Source organism: Molossus molossus, unplaced genomic scaffold (genome assembly GCF_014108415.1).
Source record: "Molossus molossus isolate mMolMol1 unplaced genomic scaffold, mMolMol1.p scaffold_m16_p_14, whole genome shotgun sequence".
Lineage (NCBI taxonomy): Eukaryota > Metazoa > Chordata > Mammalia > Chiroptera > Molossidae > Molossus > Molossus molossus.
The window spans coordinates 9750796-9772021 of NW_023425349.1; the positions used below are offsets into that span (position 1 = coordinate 9750796).

Consider the following 21226-nt stretch of genomic DNA (forward strand, 5'->3'; position numbering starts at 1 on the left):
GCATGTACTGTATACACTGACAGGGCTAAGTTTGAAATCTGGTTCTTCTGGTAACTAGCTGTGAGGCCTTTAGCAAATGACCCAGCCTCGTTAAGTCTGTTGCCTCATTTGTAAAATCAGGATGGTATCTTGTTCACTGAGGGATTTTGGAATTCCAAGTGAAAGCTTGTATGTAAAGTCTTAGCTCAAGGCCAGGCACAATGGCCATTCTCAGTGAATGAATATTAAGTCCTTTATTAGACCCCTTTATTGTTACCATTTTATTTCTTTACTCCTTTAATGTACATCACTGTATCTCTTAATAGTATGCGCTCTAGAGTCAGAATTCTTGCATTTAAATCCTGGCTGCATCATTACTAGTTATGTAAACTTAATCAGATAACCTAGCCATCATGTGCTTCAGTTTCCACATCTATGAATATAATAGTACTTGCTACATAGGGCTTATTTCAGGATTAAATGAGATAATACAGGTGAAGCACCTAGACTAGGTCTGGGCCATGGTAAGCACTCCATTATGTTATTACCACTCTTCTAACACTTACTACTTCTTACCTGTATTATATTCATTTGTGTACTTGTAAACTCCCTTATTTGAGGATTAGTCCCTTGAAGGATTATAAAATATTCATTCTTGTGCTTTGAGCAGTGTTTTGAACTTAGTTATAATGACATAATTATGTTTTACTTGACTAAGGACTTTCACAGGTATCACCTTATTTGAGCCTCACAAAAATCCTGTGAGATAGGCAGATAGAATGCTAGCTAAGTGTGTGCATAAGTAGGAAAGGTAGATAGGTTTGGGTGCCTATCACACTTTAGGCATTGAGTCCTTTCTCCACCTTATTTATTCTCTTCAGCTTTCAAAGCTATCCTGAAAGGTAGTGTTCATTACCATATTTTAAGTATTAGGAATCTGAGACTCATAAAGTTAAGCAACATGAAAAAATTCAACTAGTTAATGAGACTGAATCACAAATTCTTAATTCCTTATTATTGAATTTTCATGGTCAGGTGTCAGACTTGGTGGTATCTAAACCACCGTTTATTTAAGCTCCTTTCTCAGCTTTGGGGAATCCGACTACCTTCTCTGTTGAAATAGCTATTGTCAAATGCTGTAGTAATGTCAAGAGAGAGAAACCTTTGGACAAGGACCATCATAAAAATTGACCTCAGATTTCTTAGGATCCTTATGTTTTAGAGACTGAGAAAGATGAACCTACTTAGTCTGATGCCAGTGATTTCAAGTACTTTATGAACATTTTTACATACCACTCAATTTGCTATAGGCTCAAGTGAGAGCATTCTGAAACTTATATTGTAACTTATAGTATGTTGGAAGGAGCCCTAGGTTGTTTGAAACCAGGCGACTAGGAGTTCCTATACCAATAATTCTGTTTGGGTAAAATTTTGTTTAGTCTTTGAAGTCAAACAGACCTGATTTAAGAAAGTTACCTAACCTCTCTTGAGTGTTTATTCTTGTGTGTACAGGGAGGAGAAAAATACCCATATGACAGAGCTTTGAACATTAAATGGAATGAAGTATATAAAACATCTTGCATAGTACACTATTTATAGATATTTAATAAAATAAGTAAACTGTAATAATAGTAAATGTATGTTATTCCCACCTTCAGGAAGAAGTCCACTGTTTAGCCTGGTATATGACCTTTCCCAGTCTGGCCCTCAACATTCCTCAGTTTCCTGTCTTGCCACTCACTGTCATGTACCTTAAACTTTTGCTACACACAAGCACTTGTAGTTTCAGAACAACCTGTGCTTTTTTTTTTTTAATGAAGAAGTTGAATGTTTTATTATTAAACTTTCTTGTTTTCCTGCAAGGCTGCTGCTTCAGTGTATAAAAATAGCACCCAGCAAACTCAATATATTGCTCAATTAAGACAGTATTGTTCGTCATCTGACACTGTAACAACTAACAAAAACTTTTCTCTAATGCCCATTGTTTCCAATGGAAAGATCATTAAGTATTTTGACCCAAATCCAGAGACTGATGTAAGCAAGTTACAACATTATATAAGGCTTAAAATAATATTATCCTTGAAATACATAATTTTCTTAACTAGTTTCACCACAGATAATTTCAGGAATTCTGAATATTATAACTGTAGCCTAGCCTTAAAAAATCATAGGGTGTTGTGAAAAAGACGCATATTGTGTTTATCTGCCATCATTAGAAAGTTAAGGGTTATTTTCATCCAATAGCATTGTTATCCACCACTAATTTAAGACAACTATGCTAGATTAAGTTGTTTCATACTACTTTATTTAGGGGGGGCGGGTTCCAGTGTCACTCTTCAATAGATTTTATGTATCTCTCATATGCTTCTTCACTCATTAGTTCATCTAGTTCTGAAGGGTTACTCAATGTCATCTTGATCAGCCAACCATCTTCATAACAAGATTTGTTGACAAGTCCTGGATTTTATGCAAGAGTTTCATTAATTTCAGTTACTTCTCCTGACAGAGGAGAATACAGTTCATTAGCAGCTTTCACACTTTCCAAAGCACCAAACTCATCTTGTTTGTTCAGTTTTGTCCCAATTTCAGGCAGACTACAGTAAATAACATCTCCCAAAGCTTCCTGTGCAAAATTGCTGATTCCCACTGTTCCAATACCATTTTCTGTTGTTACCATTCATGTTTTTCTGTGAATTTACGCACCGAGAGCAGACCGGAGCCGGTGCGCAGCGTCCGGACGGCGCCCGCCCTCAGGCCCCAGGGCCGTGGCGAGCAGGGCGCGGGGGGCACCGACGGGGCGCGCAGGCTGCAGGCCGCGGCCCGCACGCATCGCGCTGCTCGGAGCGCCATGTTACACCTCTGTGAGGTATAGGCAGTCCACATAGAGGTTAATCTTACCAGATTTGGACATCACCATGTGTGCAGTTTCTTTAGTCCTTCTCTAGCTATCAGTGGATTTAGCAGTTGGTGTCCTCTTTTTTTTGTCTGGGGCAATTGGAGCTTTGTAGAATTTGGCTTGGAGGAACAGTGACTTTGCCTCCACAATTTAGGATGATCCTGGGGTATAAGACAGAAGCTTAGTATGGCCCTACTGTGGCCAGTGACATGATACCAGGGGCCCTGCTTATGTTTATTCAGGAGACTAGAAATTACAGTCAGCCTCTGATTTAATTTTCTGTAACACATTGAGTCTATATTTTAGTCTACAGAATACTACAAAATTAGTATCCTAATTCTCTTCACCCTACCCCTTTCTTACCTTGTGATCTTCAAAATCACTACCTTTTAAGGCATGGCTCTTCTTGGCTGATAGTTTTGCATTGGAAATTACCACAGTATAGTGGAAAAGATAGCTCTGAAACATCATGTAAACAAACAAGAACCATCACTACGGCCTTGGCTGGTTTGGCTCAGCGGTTAGAGTGTCGGCCTGTGGTCCAGAGAGACCTGGGTTCAGTTCCCACTAAGGGCACGTACCTCGGTTGCAGTTTGTCCCCGGCCCTGGTTGGGTCATGTGGTTGGCAACCACTTGATGTGTCCCTTTCACGTCGATGGTTCTCCCCCCGCCCCCCACTCTATCTGAACAAAAAATGGAAAAATATCCTTGGGTGAAGATAAAAAAAAAAAAGAATCAGCACTACAAAGAAACTGAGAGCAATGGCATAAGTTGGGATCAGTGGTAGGTGATCTGTTCCTGGGAGTTGTTAGTATTTCTCTACCAACTAGGAAAAAGATCTCAATTAATAGGAATAGAGTAGCCTAATTTGTGTAATAACCAGTTTGAAGAGTAGTAATTATAATGATAATAACCACCACTTTCTGAGGGCCTACTGAGTCTCTATCCCAATGCTAGGTACTAGAGCCACAGAAATAGTTGGGTAAGGTTTCTGTCCTGGAGAAGTTTGCAACCTTGTAGGGAAGAGGGATTCATAAAACTGGTTGTTACAGTGTGGTAAAATCATCTTAGTAATACCAAGAAGTACAGGGTACTGTGAGCACTAAGAAGAGATGTGTGTCTGAGATCTAGGGAGTAGAAAAGGGTAGGCCATTTTTTAGAAAGAAATTATGTGTTTGACTCTTTTCTCTGTATAGTTTGGCCTTTATCCACTCTTTTTATAATTAATTGCTTGAGTATTTTCCCACCCCACACAGGCCAAGTTAGATCCCTTCATTGTTACACGTGCCCTCTGTATCAACACTTACCACAGTTATGATTAAATTATTTTTACATAATTGCTTACTGTTTGCCCCTTCTACTAGTCTAAAAGGACAGAGCCATGTCTATCTTGTTTGCTCTGAATCCCCGTTATGAGGATTATAGGTACCCAATAAATATCTGTTCAACGAATGATTGAATCCTCACACTCCTCGAGTTCTCATATTGTTTCAACAGTGTATATGTTTAGTGTGTCTAAGGTTTAGGAAAGAATAAGCCTATAATCTTGTGGGAGAAACAGCCCACACCAGATTAATTGTCCTTGTAGTGACATTGTTTGGTGGCTACAACTGTGTCCTTTACAAGGAAATCCCTTAGGTTCTGAAGTGTGCAGATTAAACAACTCTGACACTAGGTTTTTTTTCTCTTACATTTTCCACTGTGTCAGTTTTTGACAAATATACCACTATTCTTTGAAAATATACATACACAACCACACAACAAAACAAGAAATTAGTGCTAAAAATGGCTGGCATAGTATTTTGATCCCCAATGTCTCATCCAATAGCTCCTCACTCAAACTCAGTATGCGATTGTTTTTCTTTGAAACTGCCAACTATGCAAAGGTATTGGAGTTCATATCCAGGATCAGTCAGCATGTATTGCGTGTATCAGATGTGAGGCTGAACCTTTTTACATTCTTTCCATTGGACTGTTGAGAGTCAGGGTTTGGAACTAACCTGGGCAGGATCTGTGCCTGCCTTGAGGAGATAGATGCTGGTGAGACTCTTGACAGAACTATATCTGACTAGCTCACCATTCTATCCCTACCACCTAGAAAAGTGCTAGCTGCATAATAGTCAGTGCTCAACAAGTATTTAAATGAATGCATTTGTGGCCTACATAGTATTCAGGCTTTATTTCCTTGACCTGTGTCCAATATTTTCAGACAGATATCATTTTCCCCCCTCTCACCAGAACACTTCCCTCCCTTACCTATAGTAATTGGCCCTATGCTTTTTTGTTGTTGTTATTGTTCTTTTTTATCCTCACCAGAGTATATTTTTCCATTTATCTTTAAATAGAGTGGGAGGGAGGGAGGGGTGATGGGGTGGGGAGAGAGAGAGAGACATCAACATGAGAGAGACACATTGTTTGGCTGCCTCCCGCACGACCCTGACCAGGGCCAGGGACCAAACTGCAACCAAGATACATGCCCTTGACCCGAATTGAACCCGTGATGCTTTGGTCCGCAGGCTGACGCTCTGACCGCTGAGCCAAACCAGCCAGGGCGGCCCTATGCTTTAACATTCAGCAGAAAAGATATTGTGATTTTTTCTCTTCACCTTTTTTAGGCTTGTTGAGTTCTTGGTTAGATGGAAACATTGCTTATGGAACTGGGACTGAAGCAGCTCAAAAATTGGTTACCTGCAAAGGGGTGTTTGTTCTCTCTTCTGTTCAGCCTGTCTGGAAGTTTTGAGGCTCAGAAAATCCAAAGCATCATAGCTGAAAGATAGCCTTACATGGATATCTCCTACAACTTTCTCATTATGCAGATGAGCAAAATGAGATCCACAGATGGTCATATTGTACCTAAGGTTATTCAGTAAGTTAATGTTAGAGCCTGGACTAGAATCCAGTCCTGATCACACTTCATCTTTTTATTTTTATTTTTGTAAACATGTTAAGTAACTCTGGAAGGAAGAGTTCTCAAAAAAGGAAAACTAAAAACACAGGCCTGTGTTGAAGCAAGTAATTCTAGATCACGCAGGACACTTCTTTTATAAGCCTGATAGGAGCAGCACTTTGCAAACATTGGGGGATTTCACAAGTCTACAGAATTCCAAACCCTTGTCCTAGTTAAAAAAAAAAAAAAAAAAAAGTGGTAGCTGCTGGAATTGAATAGATTTCAGTTTTTCGTCTTTATGGGAGGAAGTGCCAAAAGAATTTCAGTGATCTTTGGGAAGAGATTCTTGGCCCCATTTTCCCTATAATGTATACGTCTGACAGCTGGCCCATCCTATTTTTAGGCATAATCTGTGGGATTACAGAGTGGCTTCATTTCTTTTAAAGCTATGCTGCAGAAATGCATGCTGTGTAGAAATTGTTTTGTTTTGTCCAGAGATTTCATCTTGAAGACGACTTCCAGTTGTGACTGTATTGTAATTAATTTGGGAAAGAAATGCTAATATGTAGAAATACTGGAAGGGGAGATTATTTTTACCACTTTGTATCATATCACTAATCTTCATTTCCTTCTCTCTGGGTCATATGAAGAACAATAGGCATATTCCTTATAGGAGTTTAAAAACAATAAGCATTCATTAAGCACCTCCTGCCACTTATTGAACACCACCTGTATCTCAGGAGCTGAGCTTGCCTGATATATTAATTTATTTTATATGTTACAATAACCATAAAAGGTAAAGGATGGTATCTCCATTTTGTACCAGAAGACTGAGGCTTCAAGCAATTGAATAACTTGCCCAAGGGTTGAAAGTATGAAATAGTAAAGCAAGAATTATAACCCAGGTCTGTCTGATCTCAGAATCCATGCTCTTTTCCCTATAGTTGGCAGCCTCTCCTAGTTTTAAGAAAATACTGATTGGTAGAACTGGAATGGTTCAGTTCAGAGAGGTGCAATAATTCAAAATAGAATTTTGGGGGCATTTATATAGGTATTGCACTATAAAACAGAATTTAACATAGCTGTGTGTTCATAAATACTTGTTTTGATTTAGAATTCTCACTTTGCAGGTTGTTACTTTCTTGATTATATGAGTGAAAAAATTTAGAAAACATGGTTTACTACTTAAAGCACCTCAAATGTTCATTTGGAAAAGGCTCTTGTTTTAGTTCACAAAGTGTTTACAATTTAACAAATGATTTCTGAGATAAAGTTGCCCTAAAATTTGGAGGAAAAAATCTGTATCACTGGAGGTTAATCTTACCTATGCCAGTGACTACTTTATCTGGTAAAACCATGCCAGTGATTTAGAACTTGGCAGGTATGACTTTATTCTTTAGATTGGAATGTCTACGAAGCTCTAACTACAGAATTATTTATCCAACACTGTACACAGAATGCTGTGTTCAGACAACAGGAAGAAACCCTTTTTTCTCCCAGGAAATAGAGGAAGTTAGAAGCAGGACAACTAAAGAAAGTGAGAGGCCTAACAAACAAGACCTTAATAGCTTTTGAAAATGGCCTTGAGAAAGGAAAAACACTTAAAACTTGGAGTCAGGTCTTAGCTCTGCCCACTTGGGATAAAATGGGGTAATGATACCTTCTTACAGAGTTATTCTGAAGTCATGGTTATAAATGGATTTTTTAAATGGTCAAGATGAAGGAGTATATTTTGAAACTACTTGAATTGCAACATTTTACCAGTGATGTAATTGCAATGGTAATTACATTTAAGTAACCTGCTGTCATACTTTGTTGTAGAAAAATACCTCTCATGCAGCTGGTTTCTACTAGGCCTATTTTAATATGTTTAAATGGAATGTATTTAATTGGCCTAATAGCAAACAATTCTTGTTTTATTACTCATCCTTCTACAGGTTCCAGTGTTTCGTTGGTAGGCTGTGTACGTAGGACAGTACAAAATGCAGAATTAGTTTTATCTTTTAAATGTACATACATTTGTGGCAGGAAGAATGTGAATTCAGGAGGGATCCTGAAAGCCATCTGATATGGTAAAAGGGAAGCACTGCAGGAGACAGAGGCCTTTTTGGCCTGGCTTTTGCTTGACTTGTCCCTTGCTGTGGTGAAAACAGAGAGGATATGCAGGCTTGTTACGATTAAAACCAAGGTGCCTCCCGCCCCCAATACACACCATCTTTCCCCCATTTACATTTAGTTCATTGGAACCACTGTACTTTCTGTTGCTTTCCTTAAAAAAAATCTTCTTACTCTTGTTTGCGACGATGTGCTCTTTACACCCAATATTTTGCTATAATGGAACTGCTGCTCACTTTGACATCCTGCTGGAAACCCCTTAGCTTGTGGATTTTCAAAGCCTTCTGCAGCCCAGTGCTTCTTGTTTTCTACCTTTTGAGCTATTTTGCCATCCCAACTCTAGGAGTGAATGGAGGAAGAGAAAGAAGTATATCATCATTCACCATCCCCACTGTATAAAAAAAATAAAAGTAGAAACATACTAATCTATCCTATAGTCTGAGACAGGTCAGTGAAGTCAGTCTGATTTCAGCTGTACCACACTCTAGTTGTGTGACCTATGCCCAAACATCTCATCTCTCTCTCAGAGCTCAATTTTGTCATCTGCACAAATGGGAAACACTCATTTTTGTCTTTAGGTGTTAAGTGTTGGGGAAAAAAATATGTGAAACACTTAGTACAGTGCTTATTAGCACACAGGAAATGCTCAATCATGTTGTATTCTTCCAAAAGTATTTTCTAAACAGAACGACATTGATTCTTGCACTTTCCCAACAAACATGTATTAATCACTCCTATAAGGATAGCTTCTCAATCCTTTGTACTTAAACTCCATTTTAGTATTGAGAAAAGCCTTTTAAGTTCCAGGAAGCTGGTTTAAATGTGACTTTGAGAACATATATAATTTATAAATCAGAATCTGCCATAAAAAAAAAGCTCTGGAGATAAACTTTTGTATTTTAATTTATCCATGACATTTTTGTCCCTTATTATTATTAGAGCATAGGATAATCATTGTGAATTCTAAACGAAACTAGGTCCTAGATGTATTAATATCTTAGAGAAACAATACCAATATGGTGTGTGTGTGTGTGTGTGTGTGTGTGTGTGTGTGTGTGTAGATACAATGGAAGCTGGCAAGTCCAAAATCTTCAGGATGGGCTAGCAGGCTGGAGACCCTGGAGAGCTGATATTTCAGTTCAGGTCCAATCGCCATCCTCTGGAGAATTCTCTTGCTCAGGGGAGGCCAGTCTTTATATTCTATTCAGGCCTTCCACTGATTACATGAGGCCCACCCACATTATGGAGGGCAATCTGTTGTACTTAGAGTCCACCAATTTAAATGTTAATCTCATCTAAAAACATTTTCACAGAAACACCCAGAATAATGTTTGCCCAAATGTCTGGACACCTAATGGCTAGTCAAATTGGCACATAAAATTAACCACAATTGATTTAATGAAGGACACAAGACTTAGAGATTCTTGTCAGTATTGCTCATTTTCGTGCCTCTTAATAACATGACTGTAGTTCTTTCAGAGTACTTGATCTCAGTTGATCATAGCAGCTCTAGTGAGGTTATCAGCGTAGAGATATAACCCCATTTGTTTGAAGAGAGTACTAAGACTGAGACAGATTAGGAGACTTGCTTAAGGTCTCACAGCTAATAAGTGGCAGAGCTGCAGTTTACCAAGATTCTGAAACTTCAAGGCCAGGCATTTTTCCCTTGGCCATTCTCTTTGTGTTAGCTGGGGAATTCTGGAAATGGTTTCGAGAGCCTTGTGGCTTTTCTTCTTACAATTAATATCCTTCTCTTTCTTGGAACCATTTTGTGATAGTAAGTTAACAAAATATATATTGGCAGAACCTAAACATCTTCTTTTCAGATGATTTTAATGATGCCCTGAGGTAGAAAGAATGAGAGAGAGAGAGAGAGAGAGAGAGAGAGAGAGAAAGAGGGAGGGAGAAAAGGGGAGGAGAATTTGGGAGGGAGGATGTTAGCAGCAAAAAGAGTAATGTCAATAAGTAATTAGAGCAGGACAAATGGATTGTGCTGCCATGTTCAAGGCTGTTATTTCTGTAGGCAGTGAGGAGGAAAGGCCCTAATGCAATGTGACGGATCTGGAGCAAAACCCAGGGCACTTTGCACACTGCAGAAACCCAACCAGTGGCAATGCTCAAATCGCAAGGGTTGACTGAACAGTATTTGATATCTCAAAGACTTGTTTCATGTTGTTTGGAGAAACTATTGTGTCAGGGGACCTACTTTCTTGATTTCAGCTTTTGGGAAACTGCTTTATGGTCCTCTGTAGATAGTCATTGTGTTCTAGGATAACTCCCATCCCAGGATTCTGTCCCTGCACATCCCCAGGCTGGGCAGGGACATGATGCCAACAGGGATTTGGAAGAGAAGATACCTAATATAAGACTAATTGGGGTCTTAATTATTCAGAGAGAGAACTAAATAAAAAAGAAGTCTTATCAATATTCAACTTGGTATTAGAAAATTGACCAAGAAAAAGACAGAAGGTAATATTTCACCTGTCTGAGGACAGGATGCTTTGATTTTCTAGCCTAGCTAACCTGTGACTATGATTCCATTGTTGCCACCATGTACAAGGAAACTGTCAATGTCTTCAAGAAAAATTATCATCAATTACCTGGAAAGAAGTCTTCACAAGTAGATTGATTCTTTCCCCTGTATGTCACCATACCTTTGAGTTATCCTACTAATTGTACCACCACTACAACATGGTGTTAAGAGCTTGTGCTTTAGTACTCAGACATTCTTAGGTTCATATTCTAGCTCTGCCCTTTATGAGCTGTTTGGCCTTGGGGCAACTTACCTAACCTCTCTGAGCCTCAGTTTATTGCTAAAATGAGGACAATAAGCTTACCTCTAGACTTCTTATGAGATTTTAGTAAGATAATACACACAAAACATTTAGCACTGGTGTCAGGCACAAAGTAAGGGCCCAGTAAAGGTAGAAGAAAAGTAGGAGTTGGGAGGCTTAAGTTGTCTATGGAACAGGCCTTAATGGGGAGAGTTAGACTTCTATTCTTCAAATCTTTGGTCTAAGCAGAGATAAGTGGTTTATCCCTCAAGACTCTATAGTACAGCTGAGGTAAGGGGTAGAATTATTAAACCAGGCTTTCTTTATTTAATAATCAGATAAGAAGGGGAAATTTAGACAAATATTATGATTCTAAAAAGTTGTGCTCACAAGGTATAGACTATTGCTCTTGGTCACCTGAAGGGAATCACCTTTCCTTCCTAGCTCTTGGCTTGCCTGAACTAACGTCCCTCCTCCCTCCCAAAACCTTCTGACAATTTAGAACTTACCAAAGATAAAGTTTTTTTTTTATCCTCACCTGAGGATATAATTTTTATTAATATTGTTGATTTGAGAGAGACAGACAGACAGACATCAATGTGAGAGAGAAATATTGATCAATTGCCCCCATACATGCCCCAACCAGGGATCAAATCCACAACCTAGGTTTCCTGACTGGGAATAACCTGCACCTTTTGGTATACGGGACAATACTCCAATCAACTGAGCCACCCTTGCCAGGGCCAAAGATAAAGTTGTGATACCCTGTTATCATATCTTTACCTTTTTTTAACTCATTTCATTTTGACAATTCTTTTCCCTTTCTTGTCATGCCACCCTCTCTGCAGAGGGTTGACTGGTAAGAGGGGAAAAGAGAATCCTGCAGAGACAGACCTCTTTTTGGCATACTGAAGATATTTCTGAACTTTTACAAGTACTCTGCCTGGTGCTGGGCTCATAGCTTCCTTGTTATGATTTTTTATTACTCTATGAGTCTTCTGAGGTACCTCAGCACCCATGTGTTTATAAACTACTTTCCAAGGTCTGTTTCTCTATGCATAAAATCATGTAAAAATTGAACCCATTTGTACATTGTACCTTGCTTGTTTAGGATCTACATCTCTATAAGAAGGCTTTAGCAGCCAGGATTGAGCCGTTTCCTGCCTTTTTGTTAGGTTTTCTAGTATTTTTCTTTGTCTGCACAGAATTCCAAAACCATTTATTTGTGGCTTTTTCCTAATAGCCTCTACCTTTCCTAGTTACCTAAATCCTAAATATAATACCAGGCATGAAGACAAAAATAAATCCCAAATAGGTTATAGTAGTCTAGGAGTTGTAATTTGCTGATTTTAGCTCTTTTCTAATTTACCAATTATTTGTAAGGCCTTTCTTTTCAGAGAATGTGATTAGGTAAAATTAATTGTCAAGATTTAATTCATTGTGTTTGAATTAAATTAAATAAATCAAGAGCCCATATCTTTTTAGTAGTGATCAACAGAAAATGCTAAGGAAACTTTTGCTATTTTGCCTGTCTGAACTAATATTTTCTTAAAATTTATCTTTATTGTTTAAAGTATTACAGATGTCCTTCCTTTTTTCACCGTTGACACCCCCTCCCTGTTTCCATCCCCCACCCCACCATTTTAAAATGGGAGTGAGGAAGATTACCTACACTATCAACCCAATTTAGTGTGGTGGACCCAGGATATTTTATACAGAACCAGTCCTTTCCTACTGTAGTACTCTGTACGTAATCAGGAAAAGAGAAAGCTGTGGGAAGATATTGGTTTGTTATTTTAGGCTTATTATTATTATTATTATTATTATTATTATTTTAATTCTCACTCGAGGATATATATTTTTTCATTGCTTTTTAGATAGAGTGGGGGGGGGCATCAATGCGAGAGAGACATCGATTGGTTGCCTCCTGCATGACCCTGACCAGGGCCGGGAATCAAACCTTCAACCCAGGTACATGCCTTTGAACAGGAATCAAACTGTGACTCTTCAGTCTGTGGGCCAATGCTCTAACCACTGAGAAAAACCAGCCAGGGCTAGGCTGTTTTTTTTTTTTTAATAAAAAAAATGTATTGTTGAGAATATTACAGTTGTCCCCCATTGCCCCCCTCTACCCAGTTTCTACCCCACCCTAGGTCTCCACCACTATTGTCTGTGCCCATGGGTTATGCATGTATACATACAAGTTCTTTGGTTAATCTATTCCCACCCCCCACCCACTTCACTCTTGAGATTCTGTTCCATGCTTCCATGTCTCTAGACTTATTTTGTGCCTCAATTTATTTTGTTCATTAGATTCCACAGATAAGTGAGATCATGTGATATATGTCTTTCTCTGGCTTATGTTCTCCAGGTTCCTCCACACTGTCTCAAAGGGTAAGAGTTCCTTCTTTTTTACAGCTGCATAGTATTTCATTGTGTAAACAGTACCACAGCCTTTGTATCCACTCATCTACTGATGGGCACTTGGGCTATTTCCAGATCTTAGCTAATATAAATAACGCTGTTATGAACATAGAGTTGCGTATATTCTTTCTAATTGGTGTTTTGGGATTCTTAGGATATATTTGTAGAAGTGAGATCACTGGGTCAAATATCAGGTCCATTTTTAATTTTTTTTTGTTTTTGTTTTTGTTTTGGTACGTGCCCCTAGAGGGAACCGAACCCAGGACTCTCTGGTCCGCAGGCCAACGCTCCAACCACTGAGCCAAACCAGCCAGGGCCATTTTTAATTTTTTGAGGAAATTCCATACTGTTTTCCATTGTGGCTGTACCAGTCTGCATTCCCACCACTTTTCTCCACATCCTCGACAGCATTTGTTTGTTGATTTATTTATTATTATTTTTAAAAATATTTTTCCTTTATTGATTTGAGAGAGAAAGGAAAGGAGAGGGAGAGAGAGATAGAAACATCGATGAGAGAGAACATCAATTGGCCACCTTCTGCATGTTCCCCACTAGGGATTGGGCCCACAACCTGGGCATGTGCCCTGACTGGGAATCAAACCGGTGACCTTTTGGTGCATTGGTCGATGCTCAGCCACTGAGCCACACCAGCCAGGCATTTGTTGATTTATTGATGGCAGCCATTCTGGCAGGTGTGAGGTGATACCTCATTGTAGTTTTCATTTGCATGTCTCTGATGATTAGTGACCTTGAGCATTTTTTCATGTCTCTTGGCCATCTGTATGTCCTCTTTGGAGAAGTGTCTATTTAGGTCCTTTGCCCATTTTTTAATTGGATTGTTTGTTTTTCTTTTGTTGTATGAATTTTTTATATATTTGGGAAATTAACCTCTTATCATTGAATTCCAGGTTTGTGTTGACTTCTCAGTTGCTTTACTGGTGCTGGAAAGGCTTAAAGAGATTGCAGATGTAGGGAGCCTTTTGTATGTGGTTGCCAAAAATTAATGATCTTGCAGAGAGAAAGAATGTTACATATGTTTATGGTTTGAATTTTATCTCTTGTCATTTGTGGGGGGTACAGAATGAAAGGTGGGATACATTTAGAATAATGCTCAAATTAAGCTTTTTAAAATTTACAGTTATTTTTCATAGACATTAGAAGCATACATTGACTCCCCACTGTGTGCTGAGCATCTTAGGAGCTACTGAAAGGAAATTTCTTGTTGCTTCTGGGAATTGGTGTGTATCCATAATAATCTCACTTTTAGCCAGAGTCCGTAAAGTGGGAAGGCCATCTTTTATGTAAACTTTTTTTTTTTGGTACGTGGCCCTAGCGGGAACCGAACCCAGGACTATCTGGTCCACAGGACATCGCTCTAACCGCTGAGCCAAACCGGCCAGCGCTATGTAAGCTTTATTAAATGTACATTTATATAAAAAGTTTAAGAATTTAAACACTTCTTTCAGTATCCACCTAAATAAAGTGTGGTCACTGTTTGGTGATTATCCCTGGCATCTTGCAGTTTTGTCCCCCCCCCCCCTTTAAATGTTTTTATTGATTGATTGATTTTTATTTTGAGAGCGAGAGAGAAAGAGAGAAACATTAGTCGGTTGTCTCCTGTATGTACCCTGACTGGGAACCAAACCCCAAACCAAAGCATGTGCCCTGTCGGGGAATCGAACTGGCGATCTTTCATTGTATGGGTATGATGTTCAATCTACTGGGCCTCACTGGCCAGGGCAAGTTTTGGCACATTTTTACTGCCACATTTATTGATTTAGTTGTGTTTTGTAGCTGGGCTCTGATTGCTTGCAAGCAGTGGCTACAGTCTAGTTATATAACTTTGAGAATCATTTTTCTTTTCTTTTTGAAGGGCATGATCCTTACTCTACTTCACATGATGCTTGTGAGAGTCAAACAGGGTAATGCAAGTGAAAGTCCTTTTCCAAAGTGCAAAGCATTAAATAATGCATGGTTTATAAACATCTTTTTTCTAACCTTTTTTTACAACTTTATTGAGACATAGTTTACTTATCATGTAATTCACTGTGATGTTTAGTAAACTTACCCAAATAGTATAACTATAACGATAAATCAATTTTAGAACATTTTCATCATCCCAATAAAATCCCTTTTGTCCCTTTACTGTTAATCCTATTCCCAACTTCTGCTCCAAGCAATCCTTAATCTGCTGTTTCTATGGATTTGCCTTTTCTGTACATTTCATATACATGGAATCAAACAATATGTGTTCTTTGTATCTTCTTTCATTTGGCATAATGGTTTTGAGGTTGATACTATTTTTTTCCATATTATGAGGAAACAAGTTTGATGTAAAGTTATACTTCTAATAAGTGACAGAGTCATTATATTTATGGTTACATTGAATGGATATGCCAGGATTTGCTTAGTTCATCTTTTGTCATTGGACATTAGGTTGCTTTTTTCTCTCTATTGTAAACAGGGCTGCAGCAACTATACTTGTATAATACTTTGATTACTTGTGATATTACTTTTGCAGCATAAATTTCTAGAAGTGGAATTTCCAAGTGAGAGGGTTTGTACATTTAGTTATATATTTAGATTTTGGTGCTTTCAACTCCCCACCCCCCAACACACGTACTAAAAAGTAGTAAATAATACCCCTCCCCCAGACTCCCTCATCCCGGCAATCAGGATATAAGAGCCTATTTTTCCACCTTCACCAGTGCCACATTATCTCTATAATGCGGGCTATAATATCAATCATATAAATGTTCAGAGAGGGGTAGTAGTCAGGAGCTTAACAATGGTTTCCAGCCTTTTGACAGATAAGGATATGGGATTTATCTAGGTTCTCAAGAGCTGCAGTATTGGGGTAGCCCAGACTGTTCAGATTAATTTAGGGTAACTCGGTAGATGCTCTAAAATGAACACTGAGACATTGCAGCTGCAGTTTCCTGCCCCCCCGCCCCCATCCCTAACTCTCTGGTCTCCTGGTTACCTTTTGCCTCATTTCTGCCTATAATGTTCCTGCCTTGTACCTAACTCAGTTTAAAGTGAAGTCGAGAAGTGAGGAGATGAGAACTCAGACATCTTTAACAGTTTAGTGTACTTACCCTTTCCATTTCTTTCCTTCAACAAAGACAGCCAAAGTGAGGCCAACAGTCTAATGCTACCCGTTTTTAGTTTCCCCTATCCAAGTTGGCACGGTCTCTGTGTAGCACTATATACACCTGCCTAAGGGCAGATCAGTTTTCCATCATGGTGCCAGTAAAGGAATCAAGGACATAAGAGTGTTTGATGTTGCTAGTTGTTATGGGTGATCTCTAGTTGTCCTTCTTGAGCCAGGGCCTACTACACCTTCCAGATCTTGGTAGCCCTGGTTAGCACTGCCCTGTGGATTTTGCATTTGTCTTCTGACCACTCCCCAGATTTGGAGTCTTCATCCTTAGACCCTTAGTCTGGAGGATGCTGCCCTCTGCTGGTGGACTATAGGACAGCCACAGCAGTTGGAAATGGGTCTGATCACTAGGGGAACTAACTGACCCAGATATCTGGAGCCAGAGTCATAAAGCTTTCCACAGTCTCCAACTTCATGAACCAGTCCTAAGACTTTTTGCTATGAAAATAATTAAGCAGGCATTAGAAAATACACAAGTACTGAGACTTTCATTATAATATTATTTATAGCAGCAAAATAATAAAACCTAGGTGTTTGTGCTTACAGCTACTAAAATTGGCTATGTAAAAGACAACATGGAAGAATGAAAATATTTACCACAAAACAAAAACCAGGCAGAATATACTGATTGCAGTCATGGGAGGTATCGCTTATGGAGGATAATGGCTAATCTGGAATCCTCAAAACTACTTGTCAAAGCTTGGATGATTTCCTTTGATGTTTCATTATATTGTTAGTAAAATAGTATGCCCATACATTTCTTTAGCATTGTTATATTCTATCTTTTCTTTTGAAACAAATACTTAATGTTTGAGTGGCCAGCTACAAACATTTCTATGATGCGTGGTCCTCCTTCTGACTTGATTTCCTTGGATAGTAAAACGGTGCCTTAGGTAACAACAGACTAAAACAGGCACCCCAGCTGTGACAGGAACTTCTGAGGCAGCCTCTTCACCTATGGTTTCTCTTATAACAGAAGAGGCCAAGTAATGTAGACATTATTTTGTGTGATTTGACAAGGACCTGACTTGCCATCCTTTGTGTGTCTTAACTTCAAATGATGCCCAGTAGGATAGGTTGTCTTGTATTTCTGAGAATTTTCTTTTTGTATAGAGCCTTGAGGAGAGAGAGGAGCTTTTTGAAAAACCAAAACTTCTGTTCTCTAAAACTAAGCATTTTGTTACAGAACATTTGGGTGGGAATAATAAATATTGACTCATATGTCTGGATCCTTTTCAACTAACAAGCAAATTACTCAGTTTTCAATAGGGCCAGGGCTAGAGTGAGATACCCAAAGTGCAAAATTTAAGACAACAGTCACTCTTGGGGTCACCTAAGTACAGGATCAGCCCTGTTTCTCAAAGAGTCCCTGAGTACCTACTGTGTTAGGCCTTGTGCTCAGTTCTGGGGAAAACATCATTCCTGGTATGATGGGGTAGATTGTTCATTATCCTTTCTCAGACTAAGTCTGGACCTAGAGCCTAGGGATGCTGGGCTCTAGAAGCGGCTGTCTGGTTGAGCAAGTTTGGTCAACCACTTGGCTTTCAGCTGTGGATTTAGCACAAGGGGGAGTAGCCCACATATGAATTAATCCTTGAAAGTGTGTTTTGCACTTGAGATAGTCTGAGTGGTACTGTGAAATCAACAGATTATTTATGCATTTCTCTAACAATCACTGCCATATACCTCTGACCCCTATCCCAAGGATGTACTTTGCAGTCCCTTGTTTCATTTTTCATAAGGATCTTAACACCAGGAGAAATGCCTGCATTGTTTTGCTGGAGAATCTCCAAATTGTGTGTGGGGATGGTCAGGGAAGGCCTGTGCAGCTGACCAGGAATAGGTTGCCTCCTTGTTTACTATTGTCTGACTCCACTTTAGGCATGTAGCAATGGAAAGAAGGGACTGGCTGAATGATCAACTGACAAGTCTAACATCTGAATGAGTCTTACAGAGTGACCAGGTACAGTCTAAAAAGTTTAGGTTTTTTTTTTATCTCCTTAATCACTTCCCCACATCTTGACTTTTTCTGTATTGACAGATATTTGAGTTTCTTTCAGCTTTTAAACATTGTAACATGTTTTAGTGATCATCTTTATACATATATATTTGTGAACATGTTTGAGTATTTCTGTAAGATAGAATAGTAAAAGTAGGGTCCTTGGGTCAAAGAGTGTGCACAGTTTACATGTTGATAGATACTGTAAGATGTATTCAAGTCATATATCAACCACCAACATTACATAAGCATGTCCATTTTCTCAAACCTCTCCAACACTGAAATATTCTCAGCATTCTAATTTTTTTGCCAATTAGTTGGATGATAAATGGTGTATAATAGTTGCTTTAATTTGAGTTTTTATTAGTGACCTTTTTATTATTATTTACACTATAAATCATAGGAGGGCATCTTTGCTTGGTCATATTTTTTGCTCATTGGGGAGTTTGTTTGTCTTTTTTTTCTGATTTATAAGATTTTTCCTTTATTTTTTGTTAATCCTTACCTGAGGATATTTTTCTATTGACTTTAGATAGAGTGGAAGGAAAGGGGGGGGAGAAAGAGAGAGAGAGAAAAACATTGATGCAAGAGAGACACATTGATTGGTTGCCTCTTGCACGGCCCCCACTGGAACAGGGGATCAAACCTGCAACCCAGTTACATGCCCTTGACTGGGAATCAAATCCTTGACCCTTCAGTCCACGGCCAACGCTCTAACCACTGAGCCAAATCGTCCAGGGCAGGATTTCTTTACATTTATAAATATTAATGTGTGTGTTTGTGGGTATGTGTGTGTTTGGTGTCTTTGCCTTTCAGAAGTTAGACGTTTATATAAATGTAGATATGATCATCTTTTTTTTTTAATCCTCACTCAAGGACATTTTTCCATTTTTTGTTCAGATAGAGTGGGAGGGAGAGAGAGGAAGAGAGAGAGAAAGAGACGTGAAAGGGACACATCGAGTGGCTGCCACCCACAGGACCAACCAGGGCTAGGGGCAAACTGCAACCGAGGTACGCGCCCTTAGCAGGAACTGAACCCAGGTCTCCCTGGACTGCAGGCTGACGCTCTAACCACGGAGCAAAACCAGCCAGGGCTGATCATCATTTGAGTTTTATGTTATTCATAGAAAGACTTTCCTTCCCCCAACAGTAAAAAATATATTTCTCTATTATTTTATTCCAATACTCCCCCAGTTTAATTTTTTGTGTGTATGTGATTGCTTCTTTTATAGCTCATGAAATTTCTATTTTATGAGCTGTCAACACATTTTATGGCCAAAGAAAAAAAGAATTAATTTTTAATTCAGAAAAATAATAAAAACCAAAGCAGTATGCCCTTTCGGTGATGGTTACTTTGGATTATGAACTTGGGATCAGGCTCCCCTCCTTCTATCTTTTCTGTTTCAATTATATTTGTTTTTTTCTTTCTTAATGTTTTTTTTAAGAACCTGTTATTTTTTACTAAAAATAGTAACTATATGGCACTTCTGTTTATAAAATGTTTTCACACACATTCCAGTTTGTTCCTTAGAACACTTCTGAGTTAGGACAGTAGGTGTAATTATCCCCACTTACAGGTGAAAAATTAAGATTATATAAGTAATAAGTGTCAGAGGTTTTCTGACTTCAGTTATTCTAGCTACAGCTCCTTTTAGTTATCTAAATTCCAAGAACATTTGAATATTGACTATAATCAGTCTTCTGTTGCTCATCTCTTTAAAAAAGATTTATGGTTCAGCATCTACTTACAAGGTTTTGTATGCGCTGGGAAAAAAGAAAGAACAAAATATACTGTGTTTTACACTTGTTCGTTAGGTGCCTTATGAGGGTACAGAGAGAGTTGGAAGGTTGGGATACTAGAATTTAATGAAATAGGGCTTTCCTGAAGTTGAAGTAAATATTTTGATGCTGCTTATTTGATAGCCTTTTACAGTTGTCAATGTCTATCTGTAAAATTCACCGTATCTACATTTTGAATTTTAAAGGAGACAAATGGGTCTTTACCAAACCAGGACATCACCTCTAGTACCCTTTTCCCACTCCTGAACCCCAGCTATGTGCTTGTCATAGCTGCCTCTCAGAGGTCCATCATGTCATTATTATTTTGCTTTCAAATCCTTGTGACCCTTGTAGTAAAGCTTATTCTAAAAAGCATCCTATCCATTTTCTTTTTGTCTTTTCAATAAGGTCATTAAAATAATAGCACTGCATACCTTGGCCAGTGTAGCTCAGTTGGTTGGAGCACTGTCCTGTATACCGAAGGGCTGTGAGTTAGATTCCTGGTCAGGGCACACACCTAAGTTGCAGATTCCATCACGTTTGGGCACATGCAGAAGTCAGCTAATCGATGTTTTTTCTCACATCAATGTTTCTCTCTCTCTTTCTCCCTCTCCCCCCCTCACCCCCTCTCTCCTTATTCCCCACCTCGAAAGTCAGTAAGCATATCCTCAGGTGAGGAATAACAATAATGATGATGATGATGATAATAAAAGTAGTAGTAGTAGTAGTAACACTTTGGTCTGTGTAGTGCCTTAGCCTGAAGTTAGCAATTGCTTCTTATTCTGCATTCATCTGAGAATTCTCAATGTTACAGGATGAAGGATCTAAGCTCTCCAACTTTGTATTAATCTGATCTGAACAGAGATGTTCAGTGATGAAATCCAAATAATTTATTTGTGTAAAAAATGAACTTCAGCCCTGGCTGGTTTTGCTAATGGTTAGCATGTCAGTCCATGGACTGAAGGGTCTTGGGTTTGATTCCTAGTCAGTGACATGTACCTGAGTTGCAGGTTTGATCCCCAGTCAGGGTCATGCAGGAGGCAACCAACCGATATATCTCTCTCACATTCATGTTTCTCTCTCACTGTCTCCCACCCCCACCCCTCCTTCTACTCTATGAAAAATCAGTGAAAAATATCCTTGGGTAAGGATTAACAACAACAAAAAAGTGAACTCTGCCCTAGCCAGTTTAGTTTAGCGGTTGAGCGTC

General features: G+C 38.8%; 1 protein-coding gene and 1 pseudogene across 3 annotated transcripts in view; one reads left to right on the forward strand and one right to left on the reverse strand.

Annotated features, from left to right (window-relative positions):
* Positions 1 to 21226, forward strand: part of NR6A1 (nuclear receptor subfamily 6 group A member 1) — a 221244-nt gene that overhangs the window by 125751 nt on the left and 74267 nt on the right. The gene's annotated exons all lie outside the window — the stretch shown is intronic.
* On the reverse strand, positions 2300 to 2829 carry LOC118629563 (annotated as a pseudogene).